We start from the raw sequence: 22,510 nt of genomic DNA on the forward strand, positions 1-22,510 counted from the left end.
GCGGGCATGGCTGCGGCGGCGGCGGCGGGCTCCTCCCCGCTCGTCACCGCCCGGAGAGGTCTCGCCCGCAGGGCTGCCCGGGCGGCCGAGAAAGGGAAGTGGGTGGGGAGAGCGCGGGGAAGGGGAGGGGAGGGAAGGGGTGGGGACGGAGCCCGGCCGACCCCGCCCACCCCACCCCCACGCTGGGCTAGGGGCGGGAAGTTGGGACGCGCGGGGGTCGCCCTGCTCCCGGCTGCACCCAGCTGCGCAGCTCTTGCAGGAGGAAACGCGCACGACTCGGACGCCCTTTTCTCACAACTTTCGGAAAACGAGGAATTCCTCTCTCAGGTTGGATCAAAGCCCCAGAGTTGAGAAAACCCGCCCAACTTAACCGGCTCGCCCCCACCCCCACAGCGTTTCTTTCTGGGCGCTCGAGTCGGCTGGTAACAAAAGGACCAGTGTTTCCCCAGCCCCTAATACCTTTATATAATCAAAGGTGGTTTTCTTGGAGTCAGAAAACTAAGCTATTGAGACTCAGGGGGCGGCGGTAGGAAAAGAAACTTCTGCCGGCCGGCAGGTTTCAGCCACGTGAGAAATGGTGACTTCACCGGTTTCTACTCTCCCAAGGCAAGACGGTAAGGCTGGGTAGTCAGTTTATGGCTACAAAGGTTAAAGCTGAGTTTCTAAGTCAAGACACCCTAGAGTTCCACGTTGAGGGGCGGGGGGAAGTCTAACAGCCAGAGTGTAAATATGTCATGTTGAGCCACTGGCTGTAGGAATCAGGCCAGACAGCAACCCCAGCCCAAGAATTGTGCTGATCTTTCCTCTGGTCATCTTGTGTATTATTTTCATGATAGGCCAATAGAACATTTTCATGATCTCCAAATGTCCGGCATCTGAGTCGGGTGGGTATATTATCTATTGCTGTGTAGCAAATTACCCCAAAACTCAGAAGCTTAAAACACCGGTTTCTGTGGGTTAGAAATCCAGAGCATCTTAGCGGGGTCTCTCTTGGGTACAAGCTGTTAGCTGGGGCCACCGCCATCTCAAAAGTGCAATGGGGCCACCTGGGTGGCTCAGTCAGTTAAGTGTCTGACTTTGGCCCAGGTCATCATCTCATGGTTCATGAGTTCGGGGCCCACATCAGGTTCTGTGCTGACAGCTCAGAGCCTGGAGCCTGCTTTGGATTCTGTGTCTCCCTCTTTCTCTACCCCTGCCCTGCTTACACTCTGTCTCTCTCAAAAATAAATAAACATTTAAAACATTTTTGAAAACTGCAGTGGAACTGAAGGATCCACTTCCAAGCTCACTCCCATAGTTTGTTCCATACAGGCTGTTGGATTCAGGGCTTTGGTTTCTTTTTTTTTTTTTTTTAAGTTTTTTAATATTTCTTTATTTTGAGAGAGATGGTGCGGGGGTGAAGGGGCAGGCAGAGAGACCCAGAATCCCAAGCAGGCTCCAGGCTCTGAGCTGTTAGCACAGAGCCTGCCTCGAGGCTTGAACTTGTGAACCAGGAGATCATGACCTGAGCCGAAGTCAGATGCTCAGCCAACTGAGCCCCCCGAGCGCCCCAAGGGCTTCAGTTTCTTGCTGCACCATGTAGTCCTCCCCCATAGGACTGCTCATAAAATGGCAGCTTGCATCCCCAGTACAAATGATCCGAGAAAGAGCATATGTCCAAGAAGGAAACCAATCCTTTTAGAAATTGATCTTGGAAGTGACAGCCCCAAATTTCCGCTATATTTTCTTCACTAAATGCAAGGAAATTAGTCCAAACACTAGGCAAGGAGTATCACACACCGGTATGAGTGCCAAGAGGAGAGGATCTTGGGGGTGAGGGCGATGTCATCCTTTTGTTTCTCCTTCCAGATAGGGTGCATGGGGAAAGCCAAGAGCGACAGCATTCTAACAGGGCCTACTTAAGTGAAAAAGGCCCTCGGAGCATCTTAAGGAAGTGCTGTTCATTCACTCCTTCAAGCAGTGATTGATACTCCCCAAAGAAATTTGGAGCTCGAGCACCTGGTTAGCTCGGGGAAGAGCATGCGACTCTTGATCTTGGGATTGTGAGCTCGAGCCCCACGTTGTGGGCAGTTTACTTAAAAAGATCAGGGTGCCTGGCTGGTCCGTTGGGAGAGCATGCCACTCTCAATCACAGGGTCATGAATTCGAGCCCCACATTGGGTGTAGAGGTTACTAAAAGAATAAAATAAAGAAAGAAATTAAGAGCCAGAAAAAGGGAGTGCACTGACAGTCATTTAACCAAATCCTTCCCTGTTATCAGATTGCTTCCCCCAAGTAGAAGAGATTGAGTCTGACAAGCCCATGACGCTGAGAGCCCTTCTGTCTTCCACAACCTTGCTACTCAAAGAACCAGCAGCCTAGACACCATCTGTCAAGTTGTTAGAAATGCAGAATCTGGGGCTTTGCCCTAATCTAGACCTGCGGAGTCAGAACTTTGATTTTACCTTGATTCCATAAGTCTAGTGTGCACATTCAAGTTTGAGATGCACTTAGTATATGAGTCATTGACATGAGGCTTAAAATGAGTTTCTGGCCAACAGCCCCTAGGGAGAACAGCTAAAATTGTCCAGCGTCCTGGGAATGGTATGCACTAGCTCAGGTAGAGACCTGGAGGATTCCTAGACAGCAACAGAGTTTGATGGGAGTGGATGGGCAGCTGAGGACGAGGGGGGACAAGCTGGGCCGATGACATTCGTCACCATACTCTATCACTCCAATCTCCAGACTGAGCTCGACAAAAATGCCCAGAACTTACAAGCAACTCTGGGGGGAGGATGAAAGGAACCTGAAATGGATGAAAGAAACCTGAGTTACTTCTGACCGAGATCAATTTTCTGCCAATTGGGCAGGAGATGGGGGAGCAAAAAAGAAATTAGATGAAATTTAGGAGATAAAAATCACACACTTCTTGCAAAAAAGAAAAATTAAAGTCAGACCGAAAACTGGGTTTAATAGTTACCCCAGTGGGAAAGTGTGCTGGCAGGTGTAACAGGGACATCAAGTCTTCATTGTTTCAGCCTGGATCCAATTCTCCAACATGCACATCTGGGCGGAGGCTTCTCCGAACCTGGTTTGGACTTGCCGAAAGCTTACATACCCTTTAGACACACCGAGGTCTCCCTCGCCCCAGATCTCTGCCGGATCTGGGTGGGCAGAATCACTCATTTCATGGGGAAGACCAGAACATAGGGCCTTTCCTTTGAATAGACTTGACAGTAACATGCAGAGCTCTAACACCAAATAATTTAAGAAATACAGGAGAAAGTCTTAATTCATTGCCAACATGGAGCTTGCCAGTCACACTGCAAAGAAGAAAGTCTGTTATAATTTACAGTTTCACAAAAGGGAAACTGTTAACATCAGACAAGCTACTGGTTCCGCATTCAAATAAAACAATTTTCCTTAAAACACCACCATTTGAAAAAAGATGAAAGAGATTTCCTTAAAACACCACCATCTGAAAAAGATTTCTTCCCCCCAAGAAACTATATAATTCCACAGGGAATGACTGTAGGTAGTCCAGGTGCTGATTTTTTATTTTAAATGTTTATTTTTTAGGGGGGGGGGGGGCGCCTGGGTGGCTCGGTTGAGCATCTGACTTTGGCTCAGGTCATGATCTCACGGTTCATGGGTTTGAGCCCCATGTCGGGCTCTGTGCTGACCGCTCAGAGCCTGGAACCTGCTTTAGATTCTACGTCTCCCTCTCCCTCTACCCCTCCCCTGGTCACACTCTGTCTCTCAAAAGTGAGTAAATCTGTAAACATTTTTTAAAAATGTTTATTTTTGAGAGAGAGTAGAGCAGGGGAGGGGCAGGGAGAGAGGGGGACAGAGGATCCAAATCAGGGTCTGTGCTGACAGCAGAGAGCCCAATGCTGGGCTTGAACTCACAAACTCTGAGATCATGACCTGAATACCCAACTGACCCCCCCAGGTGCTCCCAGACATTGGGTATTTTTAACAGCTCCCTGTTGATTGTCTTTCAGAACTGAGAACCGCTATAGCCAGACTAGTCACTACTCAAGGGTGCTGACGTCCCCAGCCCTGACTATCACAGTTACCTGGGGTGCCGGAGGAGTGGGGGGGTCAGATTCTCATTCTCAAAGATGTCAAAAAGCAGGCAAGTCACATAAATGTTTGAAGAGAGCCAGGTGTGAGACAGGACTGAATGAGCTGTGGCATCTTGGAGAAGGGACACCCAATTATTAACTCCACCCCGCCAAGCAAAAATGTGTCACCCAAATGAATTCAGCCAAAGGTCAATACTTTACTGAAAGCTTGGAAGAGTATGTATGTCCCACGTTGGGTGTAGACATTACTTGAATGAATGAACTGAATAAATAAATAAAAATTTAAAAAATATATCCAAATAGCACTTAAGAGATCTAAACAAATGATCTATAGAAAATCCAAATCTGCTTTTTTTTAATGTTTAATATTTTGAGAGCAAGACAATGCAAACAGGGGAGGGGCAGAGAGAGGGGAGAAAGAGACTCCCAAGCAGGTTCTGTGCTTTTAGCACGAGCCCCACTTGGGGCTTGATCCCACAAACCCTGAGATCATGAACTGAGCCAGGATGATGAGTCAGACACTTAACTGTGCCTTCCAGGTGCCCTTGTTTTTTTTTTTTTTTTCCCAAGACCGCTGTCTTTCTAAGCAACTTTTTTTTAATATTTATTTTTGAGGGGGAGAGAAAGAGTGAACACAAGTGGGGGAAGGGCAGAGATGGGGAGGGGGACAGAGGCTGTGAAGCAGGCTCCACGCTGACAGCAGTGAGCCAGGAGCTCAAGGTGAGGCTCGAACTCAGAAACCATGAGATCATGACCTGAGCAGAGGTCAGATGCTCAACCGACTGAGCCCCCCCACCCCCCGCTGGGGGGCCCCTCTGAGTAACTTTAAAAGGATGATTTAATCTCAGTTTTCCTGAGACATTATGGGAGGACTTGAAAAGAGATGGGGGGCCCTATAAACTGGGAGAGTTGCTTCCCTCCTAAGTCTGACCAAAATCCTCCAAAATATCCCCAACAGTGCTGCCTGCTCTTCCGCCATCTTCTTCCTTTGAGAAGAAGCAAGAGGCAAGGACAGCACAGTCTCCTCAGAGAATTCCAGAGGAGATGAACCACCTTGGCTGCACTCTATCAGCTCAGACGGGGAGGCAGAGAGGGGGACACGTGCAAAAGCATGACCTCACTCTGACAACCCGTTTCCCCCCCCCACCCCCCGTAAGACTTGGCTAAAAATAGGGCCGTCCTAATCCGAGGAAACTCAACTTGGTTTCAAGTGAATCATAACCACTTGGCAACCGTGATCCTGATACCGATGACATTATGGGTGGTGGTTTTTTTTTCTGCACCACCAAGCAATTCTTTGACACCGGCTGGGTATCCTGCAATTCAACTCACTCTGACACTAGCCACCTGAAGGGAGTGTCAGACCCCACAGGTTAAGGGCTCAGTCCCACCAGACTGCGGCCCCTGTACCCACCTCCCATGAGGCAGTCACAAGGCCAAGTTGTCACCTGGGCTTCTGACCAGCCGGCCACAGGTTCTCAGCCCCCTCCCTGGGTTCCAGGAATCTGCTAGAGTGGCTCTCAGAACTCAGAACATTTTACTTACTGGATTAGGGGTTATTATAAAGGGCTATAACTCACGAACAGCCAGACAGGAGAGAGGCCTCCGGCAAAGTGTGGAGAAAGTGCACTTGCACGCTCTCTGGAAGTGCCCCTGTCATGGCATCTCTAAGTGTGCACCAGCCCAGAAGCTCTCTGAACCCGGCACTTGGATTTTTAACAGAGGCTTCATGACTGAAGCTTGAATGATTAAATCATTGGCCACTAGTGACTAAGCTCAAACTTCAGTCAGTCCCTCTCCCCACCCCCAGAGGTGAGGGAGGAGGACTGACGGTTCCTACTCTCTAATCCTGTGGTCGATTCCCTGGCAACCAGCCTCTTTTCTTAGGTGACCAAGGGGCATCCACAAGTCTCTTGATTAACATAACAAAAGGACACCTTTGTTGCTCTCTTCACAGGAAATTCCAAGGGCTTTCGGGGCTCTGTGCCAGGAAAGGGGACAGAGATCAAATGTATATTTCTCATTATAAACCAGGGCATTCCTTACTAAGGAACCAGGGAGTGATTTGGTTATAGGACATTCATCACCTATTGTGTGACGCCACAGGATAGTCTTGGCAAGGAATAGAAATGTGACCAGGCCTGAATCTTGACCTCCAGGGGGGTAGAGAGCTGCTGGTAAGATTGGAAAGGGAAAAACGTCTTGGGAGAAGCTGGAGTTCTCAGGGAAGGAAAAAAAAAAAAAAAAAGGAAAGCAGGGGCCCCTAGGTGGCTCAGTTGGTTAAGTGCCTGACGCAGGTTATGATCTCACAGTCTGTAAGTTCGAGCCCTACGTCGGGCTCTGTGCTGACAGCTCAGAGCCTGGAGCCTGTTTCAGATTCTGTGTCTCCCTCTCTCTCCGACCCTCCCCTGCTCATGCTCTGTCTCTGTCTCTCAAAAAAAAACATTTAAAAAATTTAAAAAAAAAAAAGGAAAGGTAACTTCAGGCTGCAAAGGAAGCACTAGCTTCCCAGTTGGAAGGTGACGGGATTTTTTTTCCTTTTTCAGTAAGTAATCTCTACACTCAATGAGGGGTTTGAAGTCACGACCCAGAATCAAGAGCCACATACTCTACTGACTGAGCCAGTTTAGAACTTTCACAGATGGTGATGATGGAGTGGACTTTCCAGGAAGAAGGATCAGCTGGACAAACGCATAAAAAAAATTGGTGCTTATCTCTGGAAATCAAGCCTTACTAAGATAAGGCGGAAAACAGAGCTCCTTCTAAAAAAGAATTTTGGTAAATTTTAGTTTGGAAGTGTGCAGTTATGCCTCTCTGGCATCAACCTTTGTTTCCAGAAAACATTTGCTGAGGGTTATGATCAAGTCCAAAAGAATCATGCAGCAAAATCCCTCTGGACGAACTGAAAACATATGCCATGCAAAAACGTGCTCATGAAGGTTCACAGTAGTAGTATTCGTAACAGCTCTGTGAAGCAGAAACAACCCAAGAGTCCATCGACTGATGAACAGAGAAACAAAATGTAGTACCCCGCATAACGGAGTAGCGTCATAAAAAGGAATGAAGTGCTGATACAGGCTACCGTGTAAATGGACCTTGCAAACATTATACTAAGTGAAAGAAGCCAGACGCAAAAGAGAATGTTCTGTATGATTCCATTTATAATACACATCCAGAATAGGCAAGTCCATAGAGGCAGAAAGTAGATTTGTGGTTTCCGGGGATTGAAAGGAGGGGAAAATAGGGAGTGATTGCTGATGAGCATAGGGTTTCTCTTTGGGAGGATAAAAATATCTTGGAATTTTTAGTATATTTACTAAATACTAAAAAATAAATTCCATGATCTGTGAATTCTGTCTCAATTTTTTAAATCCTATGTGACAATGGTTAAATGGCTTTAGGTTAAGTCATTTCCATGAAGCGTTATACTAATAGAACCCATGCTTTAGATGGCTAGTTTTTTTTAATTTAATCTCTACGCCCAGCATGAGGCTTGAACTTATTATCTCTGGATCAAAAGTCTCATGCAGGGGCGTCAGTGTGGTTCAGTCTGTTAAGCATCCGACTTCAGCTCAGGTCATGATCTCCCGGTTCATGAGTTTGGGCCCCGCGTCAGGCTCTGTGCTGACAGCTCAGAGCCTGGAGCCTGCTTCAGATTCTGTGTCTGCCTCTCTCTCTGACCCTCCCCTGCTCATGCTCTGTCTCTGCCTCTCAAAAGAATAAATGTTAAAAAAAAAAAAAATTCTCATGCTCTACACACTGAGCCAGCCAGTTGAAGAGGGCTAGTTTTAGGATTAAATGAAATGCAAATGAAGCGTTTCAGCCTGCGTCCTTGCATATAGTAAGTGCTCAAGAAACATTAGCAGTAGTAATAGTGGTAGTGCCAGCAGTGATTGCTGTTGGTTAATGATGGGTATTTATATGATTAATTTTATGTGTCCACTTATGGGCTAAGGGCTGCTCAATTGGCTGGGAAAGATTATTTCTGGATATATCTGTGAAGGTGCCTCTGGAAGAGATGAGCATTCGAATCGGTAGACTGCCTGAAGAAGGCGGCTCTCAGCCCCGTCGGGTTGGTATCAGCCAAGAAGGCTGAGGAAGGGCAGACTGGTGCTCTCTGCAGGAGCTGAGACCATCGCCTCCTGCCTACCGCATCGCGCTCTGGTTCTTGCGTCTTCTCATTCAGACCAGGACTTAACGCTGTCAGCCCCCAGAATCGCGCCGCACACCGGCCTTCCTGGTTCTCCAGCTTTGCCCACAGCCGATGGTGGAACTTTTCAGCCTCCATAACCACATGACCCAATTCCTGTGGCAAATCTCCTCTTACATATACCCTCTGTCCTACTGGTTCTGTCTCTCTGGAGAGCCCTGATACAGTATATGGTATAAATGCAAAAATAGAAATGATGGGCTGGAGGTCTCAAGTTCATGACTGGGTTTATAGACAGGACAAACAGTTGAGATTAAAGCGGAGATTGTGTGCCACCAAAACTAATTCCAGAACAAGCCGGCCTCCCTGCCTCTCAATGTTTGCTTCTCCCTTTTTATGAGTTGCTGAGTCTAGCAGCATGACTGTGCCCCACTTGTTCCTGTAACTCTCTAAGGCACACTGTGAATTATGCAGGTTTCTCTGGTACATTCCTATAGCTCTAGCTGGGCAGAGACTTGGAAGGCACCAGCGTTCCTGCCCCTCACCACACACTTCCAGGCACCTCAGAAAGTCCTTCAGCAATAGATCCTGCTCATTCCCTCTTCTACCCCCCCATTCCTCTTCCTACCGCTCCCATTCCCTGTTACCTGTCTCCATCTCTCACTTTCAAGCACATGCATGCAGTCACATTGTAAATCCTGCTAAATTCAAAATGGAATCCCTGGGCAGCAAGCCGGAGCGCCCAAAGACCAGCTTCAGAATAAATGATGCTCAATTAATTGGTGAATGAGGGAAGAAGAAAGATAAATTTGGTGAAGACTTATTTGGAGGTAGATAATAAATTCAGGTTATTAACCAAAGAACATTCTACTTTGATGCATCCATATCAACGTTTAAATTTAGGTCTCTAATTTTGTTTTGATTTCTGGAACCAGATTGTAGTTTCTTGTTAGCCAGAATAACAGCAAACAGATCTAATAACATTTTTAATGGCTCCAGGCACCTTCAGTACATTTATCAAAAAGCCTTGAGAAATTAAAAGCTGGCTGCAGCCCAATTAGAAATACTAAGACCTTGCAGTGTGAAAAAGTGAGCCATGGAATTGTTAACTCTAGAGAGGACCAGTCTGAGACAGACCCCTCCCCTCCCCAAGGGTAAAGTTCACACCAATTTCAGGATGCCTTTTTTCTATCTATATTCAGCAGTCTTTTTTAAAAATTTGACAGATTTCTCCATTAAAAATAGCAAGAAATTCATGAAAAGGCTTATGATATTTCTAACCAGCTAAATTAATATATTTTCTATTTTAAAAATGTTTAATGTTTATACGTGAGAGAGAGTGGAGGGAGGGGGCAGAGAGAGAGGGAGACACAGAATCTGAAGCAGGCTCCAGGCTCTGAGCTGTCTGCAGAGAGTCCGACATGGGGCTCGAACCCATAAACCGTGAGATCCTGACCTGAGCCAATTTGACCACTCAACTGACTGAGCCACCCAGGCACTCCTATATTTGCTATTTTAATATCTGTTCCTACCTCAGTATTTTTGCTTAATATGTATGGTCATTTTGTTCATTTTCTAGCTGTAAAACATTCCAAAAATAGAAACAATGTTTTTCTAATTTTAGCTCAGTCTATAAAGCTTAAGCAAATAATCTTCTTTCCAAAGTACTAAGCACACATGTTTCAAATTCATGGAAAAACCCACCAGCAATTAGCTCAGAAAAGAAAACACTGAAAATTTAGTCATAAGATTTTTGATATCCTCAGCCTGTGTTATAACTAAACACGGATGCTCAGATTTAAGCTCAGATATTTTTATTATAATTTATAATAAAAACATTAAAAACACCACCTTGCATAGCATTAATTTCACCAAAAAAAGAACTTTTTTAAACTGAAAGTTGTATTTCTCAAAAAAAAGAGACTGAAAAATACTAATTTCCTATTTCATGACCAAATCTATTAGTGAATAAAAATTGGACCAAAACTCCCCTTTCTCCCTTCTTTCATAGATTACAATTTCCTTTAAAAAAAAAAAAAAGGTGGCTTAATTTACCTCTAATTAGGTGGTCTCCCAGTTCTAAAACAAGTTCTGTTTATTCCCTATCATCGAGTTCTTTAAAGTCATCAAGTTTGAATCCCACAGTCGTGCTCCTTGGTATTTAGCCAAAGCAGTTGAAAACTTAGGTCCACACAAAAACCTGCACGTGGACGTTTGTAGCCACTTTATTTAGTTACCAACGTCCGGAAGCAACCAAGATGTCCCTCACTAGGTGAATGGATAAATAAGCTGTAGTACATCCAGATAATAGAATATTATTTAGTGCTAGAAAGAAATGAGCTGCCAAACCATGGCAAGACATACTGTAAATGCATTCTACTACGTGAGAGAAGCCAATCCGAAAAGGCTACATACTATCTAATTCCCAACTATGTGACATTCTGGAAAAAGTAGGACTATGGAGATAGTACAGGATCAGTGGTTGTCAGGCAGTTGGGGTTGGGAAGACAGAGATGAATAGGTAGCGCACAGAAGATTTTTTAGGGCCATGAAAATTACTTGGTATGCTGTTATAAGGATGGACACATGTCATTCTACATTTGTTCAAAGCCGCAGAACATACACCACCAAGAGTGAGTCCTAAGGTAAGCCATGGGCTTCGGGTAATCATATTGTGTCCATGTAGATTAAGAATTGTAATAAATGTATCATTCTGGTGGAGGATGCCGATGAAAATAGCGTGGAGGCTCAGTGTAGGGGCAATCTCTATACTTTCTGCTCACTTTTTGCTGTGAACTGAAAACTGTTCTAGGAAAACGAAGTCGTAAACAAAAGCATCAGGTTTTAAACACAACGGAAACTCTTCTTGTAAATGCTCTCTTTTCAAAGCCTGAATTTGTATGTGTCGGTATTTTTGGATCACGGTATTTTTGGACCTGCACATCGAGCACCTAAAAAGCAGAACAGTGACTCTTCCCCATTGGTAACTTGTGCCTGGTAGGCAGCCACATACCTCTGCACCGTCACGCAAAGCAATTCACATCTGTTTCCTCACTATAGCTTGAGATGCCTCCAAAATGTCCACCGAGCCACGTACACTTGCATTTCACCCAGAGGAGAGTACCTGATTATGCTCAGTGTAGTTTTAGGTGGACAGAGCAAGCACATTTTCCAGAAGTTGAGACCCAAGTACCACATTCCTGGGTCAGTGCCCCTCCAGGAACTTTGAGATAAAAGGTCCCCTCTGGGTTCACAGCTTAGCAAAGTAATACATAGATTATAAAATAACCCATCTGCCTCCCAGTCTCTGTATGCAGCTAAAGGAGGTACATAATTGGAAACAATTTCTGCTGGCTTTGACAGGAGATGTAAGGAATGGGAAGGCATAAGAAGGAAATGGCTTCTCTTCTCCCTAATGTGTTAGAATCTCCTTTGAGTCCTCAAATGTTTATAAGTAGGGAGGTCTGAGACACTGCTCTCTCCACCTGGAATTTTTCTTTTATTATAATTTTTTTAATGTTTATTTTTGAGAGACAGAGCACGAGTCAGGGTGGGGCAGATAGAGAGAGGGAGACACAGAATCCGAAGCAGGCTCTAAGCTCTGAGCTGTCAGCACAGAGCCTGACCCAGGACTCGAACCCATGAACCGTGAGATCATGACCTGAGCCGAAGTCAGGTGCTTAACTGACTGAGCCACCCAGGTGCCCCACCTGGCATTTTTCAAACATGACAGAGGTTATGCTCAGGATAAAGTAAAGATAAATCAGCCTTCAGAGGAGGGTCAGATATCATCTAAAGTGATCTGATTGATTTGCACACAGCCCTTTGGAGTCTTTCTCTCTGTGGAGGCAGCGCATCTCCAGAGACAGCTGATGGGGACCACAGGGATGGGCATCTAGTGTGCACTGCCATCTCCCACCCACTTGAGACTGGCTGTGTGGTCTCAGGTGGTCGCGTTGCATCTCTGGGCCCATTTCCACCTTGTACATTTCAGAGGTCACACTCAAGATCTCCAAGGTCCCTTCCAAGCTTCCCTTGGGAACGCTATGAAATATGTGCTAAACTAAATGCCCATTCCGGGTTTGTGCCTGGCGGCCTTAGCTCAGGGTCAAGGCGTAATTAAACAATCTTGCCTACCAATCTCAAGGTCCTAATGTTGCAAGGGATACCAAAGCAGCCCTTGGAACTTTTCAAGAAACCTAGAGTTGGTTCCTTACCTCTAAGGAAGCTTACGAGAATGAGTGCCTGCAACTCAGTGGTAGGGGTCACCTGCCTCCTGTTTGATGTACCCCTTCTCCAAGATCAGGGGTCAGGAAGGATGGAAACAGTATCTACTGAACATCTATTGCACGCCAGGTATTTTCATAGATTATCTCATCAATCCTTACAACAACCCCAACGTCTTGTGGGCCCAACTGCTGCCTTGCAAAACTGCAGGGTCAGGACCTCTGTCCCAGTGTGTCCTGAACGTGGAACTCCTGCTTCATTGGGTCTGAAAGGCAGAGGCAGAGAATCAAGCCCAAGAGGATTTTTCTCAAGCCTTAAGATCTGATGGAATTTTGCCTTGTAGTTCGGATTTTATTTTTTTTTTTGAATGGGAACATTTATCCTATGCCTGTTTCATCATTGTGTTCTGGAGGCACATCATTTGTTTGGTTTCACACGTTCACAGCTTACAGAGGAATCTGTCTCAATGTATCTCAGCATGAATCATATCTCCAGTCTCACCCACATCTGATTTAAATGACGTTTACATGAGACGCTGGACTTTAGACTTTTGAGTTGATGCTGGAGCAGGTGAAGACCTTGCAGGCTTTGGGGATGGAATAAGTGTGTTTTGCATGTGAGAAAGACATGAAACTGGGAGGGGGCCAGGGACAAAATGCTATAGACCTACGGTTCACTTCCTCCCCAAATTCAGATGTTGAAATGGAGTTCTCCGTGTGAAGGTATTGGTAGGGGGGGCCGCGGAGGGGATTAGTGTCCCACAGAGCTTGCCTCTTCCACCATGGGAGGACACAGGCGAAGATGGCCATCTATGAACCCGGAAGTGGTCCTCACCAGACACTGCATCTGCCACCTCCTTCACCTTGAACTTCTCAGCCTCCAGAACCGTGAGAAATAAATTTCTGTTGTTTACAAGCCACTCGGTCTGTGGTGGGTTTTTTTTTTCACAGTAACCCAAAGGAACTAAGACAAGTAAAAATAAGAGTAATGGAATATAATGTGTATTGAGTGCTTACTGTCTACCCAACACTGCTAAAACCAGCAGACCTTTGGAAAGCACTCATTTCAGGCCGGACATTGGCGTGAGCATTTCCATCGTGCAGGTAGGGACCAGGATTACTGGATTTTAGATGGGGAAACCGAGAGACAGAATCAGGATTCAGCCCCAAACACTCTGTCAACTTAACCACTTTATCACACAGCCCCTAATTACTATCTCAAAATTCTGCTGCAGAGATACTACTTAATCGATTTGGCAGACAACGAAGCTGAGGGTGAGAGAAATAAAACCCCTCACCCAAGGTCAAGCCTGAGGAGAGCTGAGGCCTTCGCCACCGTGCCGAGAGCAAATGGTCCTCGGTGCTGTTAACACAGGGCTTCATGCTCTAAGATTTCGGGGATCTATTCTAGTCAAGAGAGGTTCTGGAGACACCCGCCACCTCCCAAGCAACAGCTGGCTTTGTCAGGGAAAAAAAATCCTGCTTCCTGGTGGGGCGGGGGGATGAGCCAATGCCAGCTAGGCTATGGGGGGTGCGCTTGAAGCAGGCGCAGATTCTAATGAATACTCAAAAGAGGGAGACAGGATGAAGAAGAAAAGGAAGCAAGTTCTCTTGCTGGGGCTGAGGAAGCAGGGCCCTTCCTCTAGGCTGCAGCTGGCTGGGGGCGAGTAAGGAGGAAACAAGGCCTCCAGCCGACTCCCCTGTTTACAGCGCTGTGGGCTATAAACCCCCCGGAGCGGCTGAGGCTTAAGGACACACACAAAGCCAAGCAGAAGTTAACCACAACAGAGCAAAAAAAAAAAAAAAAAAAGGAGTGAGATTAACCCGAATCTACAAAAGAGTAGAATCTGATCCTGGACGTTTTATTACATCAAATATTCCTGCTTTCTAAGGTTTTATATATATATATATATATATATATATATAACCCCTCACCCAAGGTCAAGCCTGAGGAGAGCTGAGGCCTTCGCCACCGTGCCGAGAGCAAATGGTCCTCGGTGCTGTTATATATATTACATATATAACATTTCCAGAGGCGCCTGGGTGACTCAGTCAGTTAAGCATCTGACTTTGGCTCAAGTCATGATCTGTTCATGAGTTCGAGCCCCGTATCACGCTCTGTGCTGACAGCTCAGAGTCTGAAGCCTGCTTCAGTTCTGCGTCTCCCTCTCTCTCTGCCTCTCCCCCTCTTGCACTGTCTCTCTCAAAAGGAAATAACCGTTAAAAATTTTTTTTCCAAAAAAATCAAATAGAAAAATATGACATATTCATGTAGCTTCTACCCAGTTTTAATAGGTTTAAGTATTTTGCACATAGGTACATATATGTATTTTTTTATAGAAATAAAATGTTACTTCGGGAGAGCTCCCTACAGGCCCAGGAGTACCCACCATCTGGTGCTAGGTCTGTCTTTCCCTCTCTGTTTTTATATATTATCCCCATGAATAGTAATCCACAAACTATATAAACTTGCATTTTGTGCTTTTCAATTTGTTCCTATATGGTATCACAGTGTATACTATATTTTTGGCAATTGCTTTTTTATACTTAACATGGTATATTTTAACTGCTGAGTGAAATTCAGTTGTAATAAATTGTATGACTACGCCATAGTGCCATAGTTTAATTATCTATTCCATTTTTTTTCTTTAAATGTCACGCCCAGTATGGAGCCCAACATGGGGCTTGAACTCAAGACCCTGAGATCAAGACCTCAGCTGCAATCAAGAGTCGGATGCTTAAAAGACTGAGCCACCCAGGCGCCCCTCTATCCCATTTTTGATGGAATATAGAATTTTTCCTTTTTAGAAATTTTTTTAGTGTTTATATTTGAGAGAGAGAGAGATTGAGAGACAGTGCGTGATCAGGGAGGGGCAGAGAGAGAGACAGAATCTGAAGCAGGATCCAGGCTTTCAGCTGTCAGCACAGAGCCCATGTGGGACTCAAACTCATGAGGCATGAGATCATGACCTGAGCTGAAGTCTGACACTTAACTGACTGAGCCACCCAGGCACTCCTTTACCTTTTTTTTTTTAACCATAACAACACCACCTTCTTCCTTGTCTCCTTGTGCACAGGTCCATCATACCTGCCTAAAAGTGGGCAGCTCTGCCACACATGACCACATTTGCAGATCACTGTGCCGATCTATACTTACACCCGCATGCGTGTGTGCCTGTTTCTTCACAGCCTTGCCACTCCTGATGTTATCAAGCTCTTAAATTTCAGCGTTCTAATGAGTGTGATGTTATTCTCTCACTTTGATCTACCCTTGCCTGATTGCTAGATTGTTGCCTATCTTTTCAACATGGGGCTTGAACTCACAACCCTGAGTAGGTAGCTCATGCTGCCTACTGAGCCAGCCAGATGCCCCTGGTTTATATTTTCTTTTTAATTTTAAGTTTACTTATTTATTTTGAAAGGCAGAGCACAAGCAGGGTAGGGGCGGGGGAGGGAGGGAGGGCATGGGGAGAGAATCCCAAGCAGGCTCCAGGCTGTCAGCACAGAGCCCTATGCGGGGCTCGAACCCACCAGATCATGATCTGAGCTGAAGGCAGACACTTATCCGAGCCACCCAGGTGCCCTTGGTTTGTATTTTTTAATGGTTTCATATCTCCTGCACTTGGGGATATGCAAAGATATCTGAAATGAAGAGTTCATGTTCATTTCGTGTAGGAGATACCTATACTAAATGACTAATCACTGTCCTGGAAACGTTAAAGATCCTCAGAGAAGCTGCAAGCCCTGTGCTGACCACAGGCACATGAAATCAAATACCAGCTTACTGCTGAACTTAGGGTGCTTTTTAAAATACTTTTGTCCAATTTTTTGTTTAATGCATTTGATTTATTTCAGTATGGAATTTGACTTTTTAATCATTGCTTGTAACAATCCTGAAAAAAGTCTATAATCACATAACCACAAATTATCATAATGATTCAACATCCTCATAACTAAATCCATCAACTAGTAGGTTAGAAAGCTATCATCTAGCTAACCCTCTTTATTTACAAGTAATGAAAATGAAGTCTGAAAGGTTAAATTATTCATTTATTTAGTCACTCAACAAATATCTACTGAGCTTCTATACTATGTACCAGGCATTAAGCTAAGAACGTCACATAAATGTAAACATTAGGCATTTAAACATTAAAACAAAATTTAGACACATTTGCTGTCTCTAACAACAGCATCAAGAGGTAAAATCTAAGAAGTAAAACAGCTTGCCTAAGGTTTATGAGTAGAGGAAAGCAGGGTTAAGATGCAAAGATTCTGACCCCAGCAATACTTTGTTTGTCTTGTCATAGCATACCCCAGTGATGCTTGGCTTAAATTCAAAACACCGAGATAAAGCCTTACAGCAGAACAGGGCCCTGGCATTCACACAATATGAGATGAGAGCCAGTTCTTTCATTGAAGAGGGCAATGGATGGGTAGGGGCTTATGCCCACACCCTATAGAAACTCATCGTCGACTTATGTGTCCAATGAGCCAAGACAAAGAGTACTTACATGGAGAACCCACCGTACAGTGAGCTCCAGGGAAGAGCAAGTACTTGGACATCAATGTGGACAACAGTCATGGCCCTGCCCTTCATGGGCCCTCACAGTCTGGTGGAGGAGACAGACATTAAGCAAGTAAGGAAACCAGTAATGCACATAATTACCAAGTGCTAAGTGCTATGAAGGAAGGAACAAAGGAATGTGAGAGAGAAAGTCTTGTGGGCAAGAGACTTCCTTTAGAACAGGTAATCAATAAGGACCTCCAATAATGCTAAAACTGAGACCTGAATGAGGTAGCAACATCACAAGTCAAGAAAAAAGCATATGCAAAGGCTCTGTGAATGGAAGGAAAAAATATCTCTGTGAATACAATACAGAGAGTGAGTAGAAAGTGGCTCAAGATATAAACAAGCGACAGACAACCCAATGCCCTGAAGGCTGTGGTAAGGAGTTGAACTTTATCCTAAATGTAATGGGGAATATTGGTGGGTTTAAGGAAAGGAATCACATGGCTCAGTCCTTTAATCTGGTCACTCTGTCCACTATATGGAGAACGAATACTTGGGAGCAGGCAGGATGGAAATAAGAGACCAGTTCTCCAGTTAGGAGGCTATTGTGGTGGCTTGAATTGACTGAGGCTTGCAGTGAAAATTAGGTAGAAGCCAATGGATTAAAGATATGTTTTGGAAATGGAACCAACAGGGATTCCAAAAGGATGGAAGGTATGGACAGAAGAATCAAGAATGACCTCTAGGTCTTACAAAATGTGAATAAGGAACTGCCTACAATTACTTCTCAAACATTTCATGATTTGTCTTGAGTTTTTAAACTTAATAAACCCGCTCCAGTGGGAAGTGTGAGGGGGAGAGAAGGTTACATGATCATGTCTCTTCTATAAGGAACTGAATGGCAGCCTAGCACTGAGACTTCATCTTTTCTGGAGGTTACTTCTGAGCGTCCTTTGACTGGGAAGGAATCTAGAACCCCTGGCCTCTGGCTGCCTCAGATGGTTCTTAAATAGCCATATCCAGTTGACTTTTTATGAAATAAGACATTCATAGACATAATTACCATGCACTGTAAGTAGCCACAGCAAACTACTAATATGCATGATAAATACCAACTTTTGATCTAGAAAACGCACTATATCCTGGAATTCGCAACCACAGAGGAACTCCTAAAGCCTCACAGGCCATCTAGATGGACATCCAATGTCTGTGAGTCTAAAAAAGCTTTGTACAGAATCGAAGGCATGAGCATATGTTGCTTTAAGCAATAGGATGTAAGAAAAAAATAAGAGTTCATAAATATTATTTAACCATTCAGACATTTTAAGATCAATGTTAGTCCAAGTTGCAAATGTGTTTCCTCTTTTTCCAGCATTCCACTTAATTTTCAATCCTCTCTTGATTACCGCCTTTCACGTCTAGGACCTCCTGAAGGCTTTCATCTGGTTCGTGCTAGACTGGGGAGAAGGCGTGGGAAACTCTTGACCTGACCCTGGCCTCTTTTATCCTCTGCTATTTCCTGTCTCCTGTTTCTCTGCAGGAGCAAGTCGTGTTCATATATCCCAAAAAGGAACAGTTTTTGTTCACGTATTTCAAAAAGTGGGAGCCTTCACATGAAAGGAGTGTGGAACCAGGGGACAGCGGTTGGGGGGAAAAGAAGGAACACAATCCACTTTATATTCAAGGAGAATGTTCGTTATCGTAGAGATCGGTGTTGTAATCATGAACTTCCATGCCCGGAGTGTGATTTTTCAGGCATGTTGAAATGATCGAAAACCACTTAGCTCAAGTGCAGAGCGACCAATAAAGAAACAGCAGCTGCCTCCCTGGCATTTCCTAATTTATAACGTACTTTTGCATACATGATCTCACTTCCTACTAACCTTCAGTAAATTCAAGTCCTCCCCTTGTGACTAAAGCAGCTTCCCGAAGTTACCCCAAGGCAGCTGCAAGATGCCAAATATACCTCGCCCTGACTTCTCTCTCTTACCAGCGTTGTTCTGTGGGTAGCAGAAATACCAAGAGTATTTCTGAGCACACTAAATAGGGTAGAGTCCTGAGGATCTGCCGGCCCGGTGGTCATGTCCTGGGGCAGTGTGAGTACTAATCACGTTTGCCATGGGCACAGGATGGGGGTGGGGGGGTTGTAACAGCTGCACACATTTGCCAACCCCACTCCAACCCAGTCCAATATCTTTTGTTTTTAATTTTTTGAAATGTTTTTATCTATTTTTGAGAGAGAGAGAGAGAGATAACTTGAGCAGGGGAGGGTCAGAAAGAGAGGGAGACATGGAATCTGAAGACAGGCTCCAGGCTCTGAGCTAGCCATAAGCACAGAGCCCGACGTGGGGCTTGAACCCATGAACCATGAGATCATGACCTGAGCCGAAGCCGGATGCCCAACCAACTGAGCCACGCAGGTGCCCCCGCAGTCCAAACACTTGATGCACAGCAGGAAAGGGTCACTTCTATTTCTAAGTTGAAGGCAGTTTTATCAAGAGTCCTTTCAGTTCGAAGATAAAATATGCTTGTTCTCCAAATCATTCCAGGAATCTTTAACCTATGGCCATGTGTGTGTCTGCATTTAAGTTGGTATGAAAGAAAGAAAAGAGAGGAAAGGAAAAGAAACGAACAAAAAAGAAAAGAAAAAGAAAAATCTGTTTATTTGCAAAAGGACCACCTCGAATACAAAAGGCCGTTCAAGTGAGTGACAAAGCCGTGATTTGGAGCTGGTATATCACATGATTAGTTTAACTGCTGCAGGTAGCTTATGAAGTCACTTACCATCAGGGGTCAGGCAGCAAATATAAACATGTAAAATGACAGGCAGGAGGCACAGAGAGTAGGAAGACTGGCAAAATAGACTATGCACACCAATCAGGCATTCAATGGATTGCTTTTCTTCTTTAAAAAAAAAAATCTGTAGGCACCTGTCTGCAACCTTGCCTCATTATGCCTTTAGCGGTAACTTGCTAATTGCCATCTTTCCAAGTGTTTTGGCACATTCATCCTTTAAACAGTGTTAAGATGGTACCCTCAATCTGAGAAGAGATAAAGTAAAAAATGTAGTTTAAGCATCCTATAGAAGGGATAAACAAAGACTAGTGGGTGTAGAGATGAGAAAGCAAACCGAATCCAGGAGAGCTTTCTGGAAGAGATGGCATTTGAGATGAGAGAAATAGAATCCTCCTCATAGATTAAAGAAGAAAAGAACTTCTTCAGATAAAAGAAACATCAATGGGCAAAAAGAGGGAAGCTTGGATATTTCAGGAGAATAAACAGGGCATCTGGCTGGCTCAGCCGGTAGGGAATGTGACTCTTGATCTCGGAGTTGTAGGTTCAAGCCCCACATTAAGTGTACAGGTTAACCTAAAAGTAAAATCTCTTTTAAAAAAGAAGAATAGACCATTCCATTTTGTTGAAGAATAGGGTACAAATCTTGGAATTAGAGAGAAAAGTATGAGAATCCTCCTGGTCAAGGCCCTTGACAGTCAAGCTAAGGAATTTATTGGTTGGGGTTGGAAGGTGGACAGGTCATAGAAGGGTTTTCTAAGAGGTAAATCTACTATGTTGATCTTATGGACTTTTTTTTAGTAACTCTGTGCCCAACGTGGGGCTTGAACTCATGATCCCAAGATCAAGAGTCACACGCTCTGCTGACTGAGCCAGCCAGGCAGCCATGATCTTATACACTGTACCTTAAGCATACTCCTTTACTAGACAACTTCACCCTGAAAAATGTCATTCTTAGCATATGTCTTTAAATGTAAACTTGGTTACCATATGAGAAAAGGGGCACAAAACTAGCAGCAAATCCAGCAAATGTGGCCATCTGAGTACAGATCAGCAAAAATAAGCATTTTTAAAAACCACAGAACTATAGCTGAAATCGTATTTCCAGTGCAGGATTCCACCAGCGACTACTTACAATTTTTTGGTCTGGCATTTTCAATAAAACATACCATCCACAGGCTATCGTGAAAAACTATCATCTGTTGCATTATAAATGCAAGAAGAAAAGAAGGAAAAGAAAGAGGGAGGAAGAGAAAGGATACGTAACTTGTCAGAAATGTAAATCAAATGTCAGAATTGACCTTTTTTAAAAGTAACGATGAAGGAAAAGAAAAATATCAATCTGTTCTGAACTTTTACAAAAGAGCAGTATAGGGTGAAAGAAAAATTGGAGTTTGGAGTCAGACAGGCTAGGTTGGAATCTCAACTCTCGTCTCCCTTTACTCAGTATTCTTGGGATGAGCTAAGTTTCCTCATCTCTAAAAGGGCAATATTATTTATGGCGTTAAGGCTTGTGAGGGATAAAAGCCTGGCATGGTATCACGTGTCACATGTACGCATGTCTTCCGCTCCTGGGGAAAGGAAGGGATATGCCTGCCACCTTGAGCCTGTGGCCACGAGTGTCATACAGACCCGTCAGCTGGCGTCTAACTGCTGACGCAGTCAGCTTGAGGCTTCGTGTAGGAGGACAGAGGCAGTGCAGATAACCCCCAACACCTGGTAACAATAGTCACCTTTCGCTGTGGCATCAATCAAGTGCCTTCCCTGGGGGAGTTCATTACTGTGCTCTGCTTGTCTTTAGATTCATATGAAAATTAGTTGACACCCTTGAGCACACCATAGGAGGTCTAGCAGGGAAGACACAGAATGGAGGGGAGGGAGCAATTTGGAGATTTTTAAAAATGTTTTTAAATATTTATTTATTTTTGAGAGACAGAGACAGAGCACGAGTAGGGGAGGGGCAGAAAGAGAGAGAGAGGGAGACACAGAACTGAAGCAGGCTCCAGGCTCTGAGCTGTCAGTACAGAGCCTGCCGTGGGGCTCGAACTTGAAATGGTGCGATCATGACCTGAGCCAAAGTGGGACGCTTAACTGACTGAGCCACCCAGGTGCCCCCATCGGAGATTTTTTAATGTATTAAAGCAAAGCACCATGAGGATAATCTGCTGGAAATGTATTCATTTGTCCACTAATATTAATGAGCACCTACTTGGGGTTAGATACTGTGTAGACTGTGGGGATACCTCCGTTAATAAAACCAAAGTCCCTGCTCTCATGAAACTTACATCCTAGTGAAGAGAGAGACAGACAACAAACAAAACAAAAATTTCAATGCCATAGAATGTTCACAGTTCATCAGAAGCAGACTGTCTAGGTGACAATCTATATATACATATGAATAGAAAAACAGACAGTGTAAACTTTGAGGTAAAGCCCTCTTATGATTAACATTCATGACAAATAAAGTTCAGGGATTTTTGTGGAAAAGAGTAAAAGGGGAACCGCAAAAGGAAGACTTCTGTGAATAACATGGTTATGAGAGAGGAAAAGAGAGATACGCATGCGTATAAGGATCTCTCAATGTGCCCCTGTTACCTTAAGAAACACCTGGAATGTTTCAGAAACAAGATGGAGAGAGTGATTCCTTTTTAGTTGTTACAGTTTCTTAAATTTTTAAAAAAAAATTTTTAACATTTTTATTTATTATTGAGAGACAAAGAGAGACAGAGCATGAAAATGGGAGAGGCAGAGGGAGAGAGGAGAC

At 44.4% G+C, this 22,510-nt stretch overlaps 1 protein-coding gene and 1 long non-coding RNA gene across 4 annotated transcripts in view; one reads left to right on the top strand and one right to left on the bottom strand.

The window, feature by feature from the left end:
• TBC1D1 (TBC1 domain family member 1) overlaps positions 1-22,510 on the bottom strand; it is a 230,817-nt gene that overhangs the window by 154,243 nt on the left and 54,064 nt on the right. The window lies entirely within an intron of this gene.
• On the top strand, positions 188-4,111 carry LOC115298548. Its single transcript, XR_003911784.1, has 3 exons — positions 188-614; positions 837-884; positions 3,984-4,111. It is a non-coding gene; the product is annotated as an uncharacterized LOC115298548 (long non-coding RNA).

The sequence above is a fragment of the Suricata suricatta genome, chromosome 1 (assembly GCF_006229205.1).
Source record: "Suricata suricatta isolate VVHF042 chromosome 1, meerkat_22Aug2017_6uvM2_HiC, whole genome shotgun sequence".
Taxonomy (NCBI): domain Eukaryota; kingdom Metazoa; phylum Chordata; class Mammalia; order Carnivora; family Herpestidae; genus Suricata; species Suricata suricatta.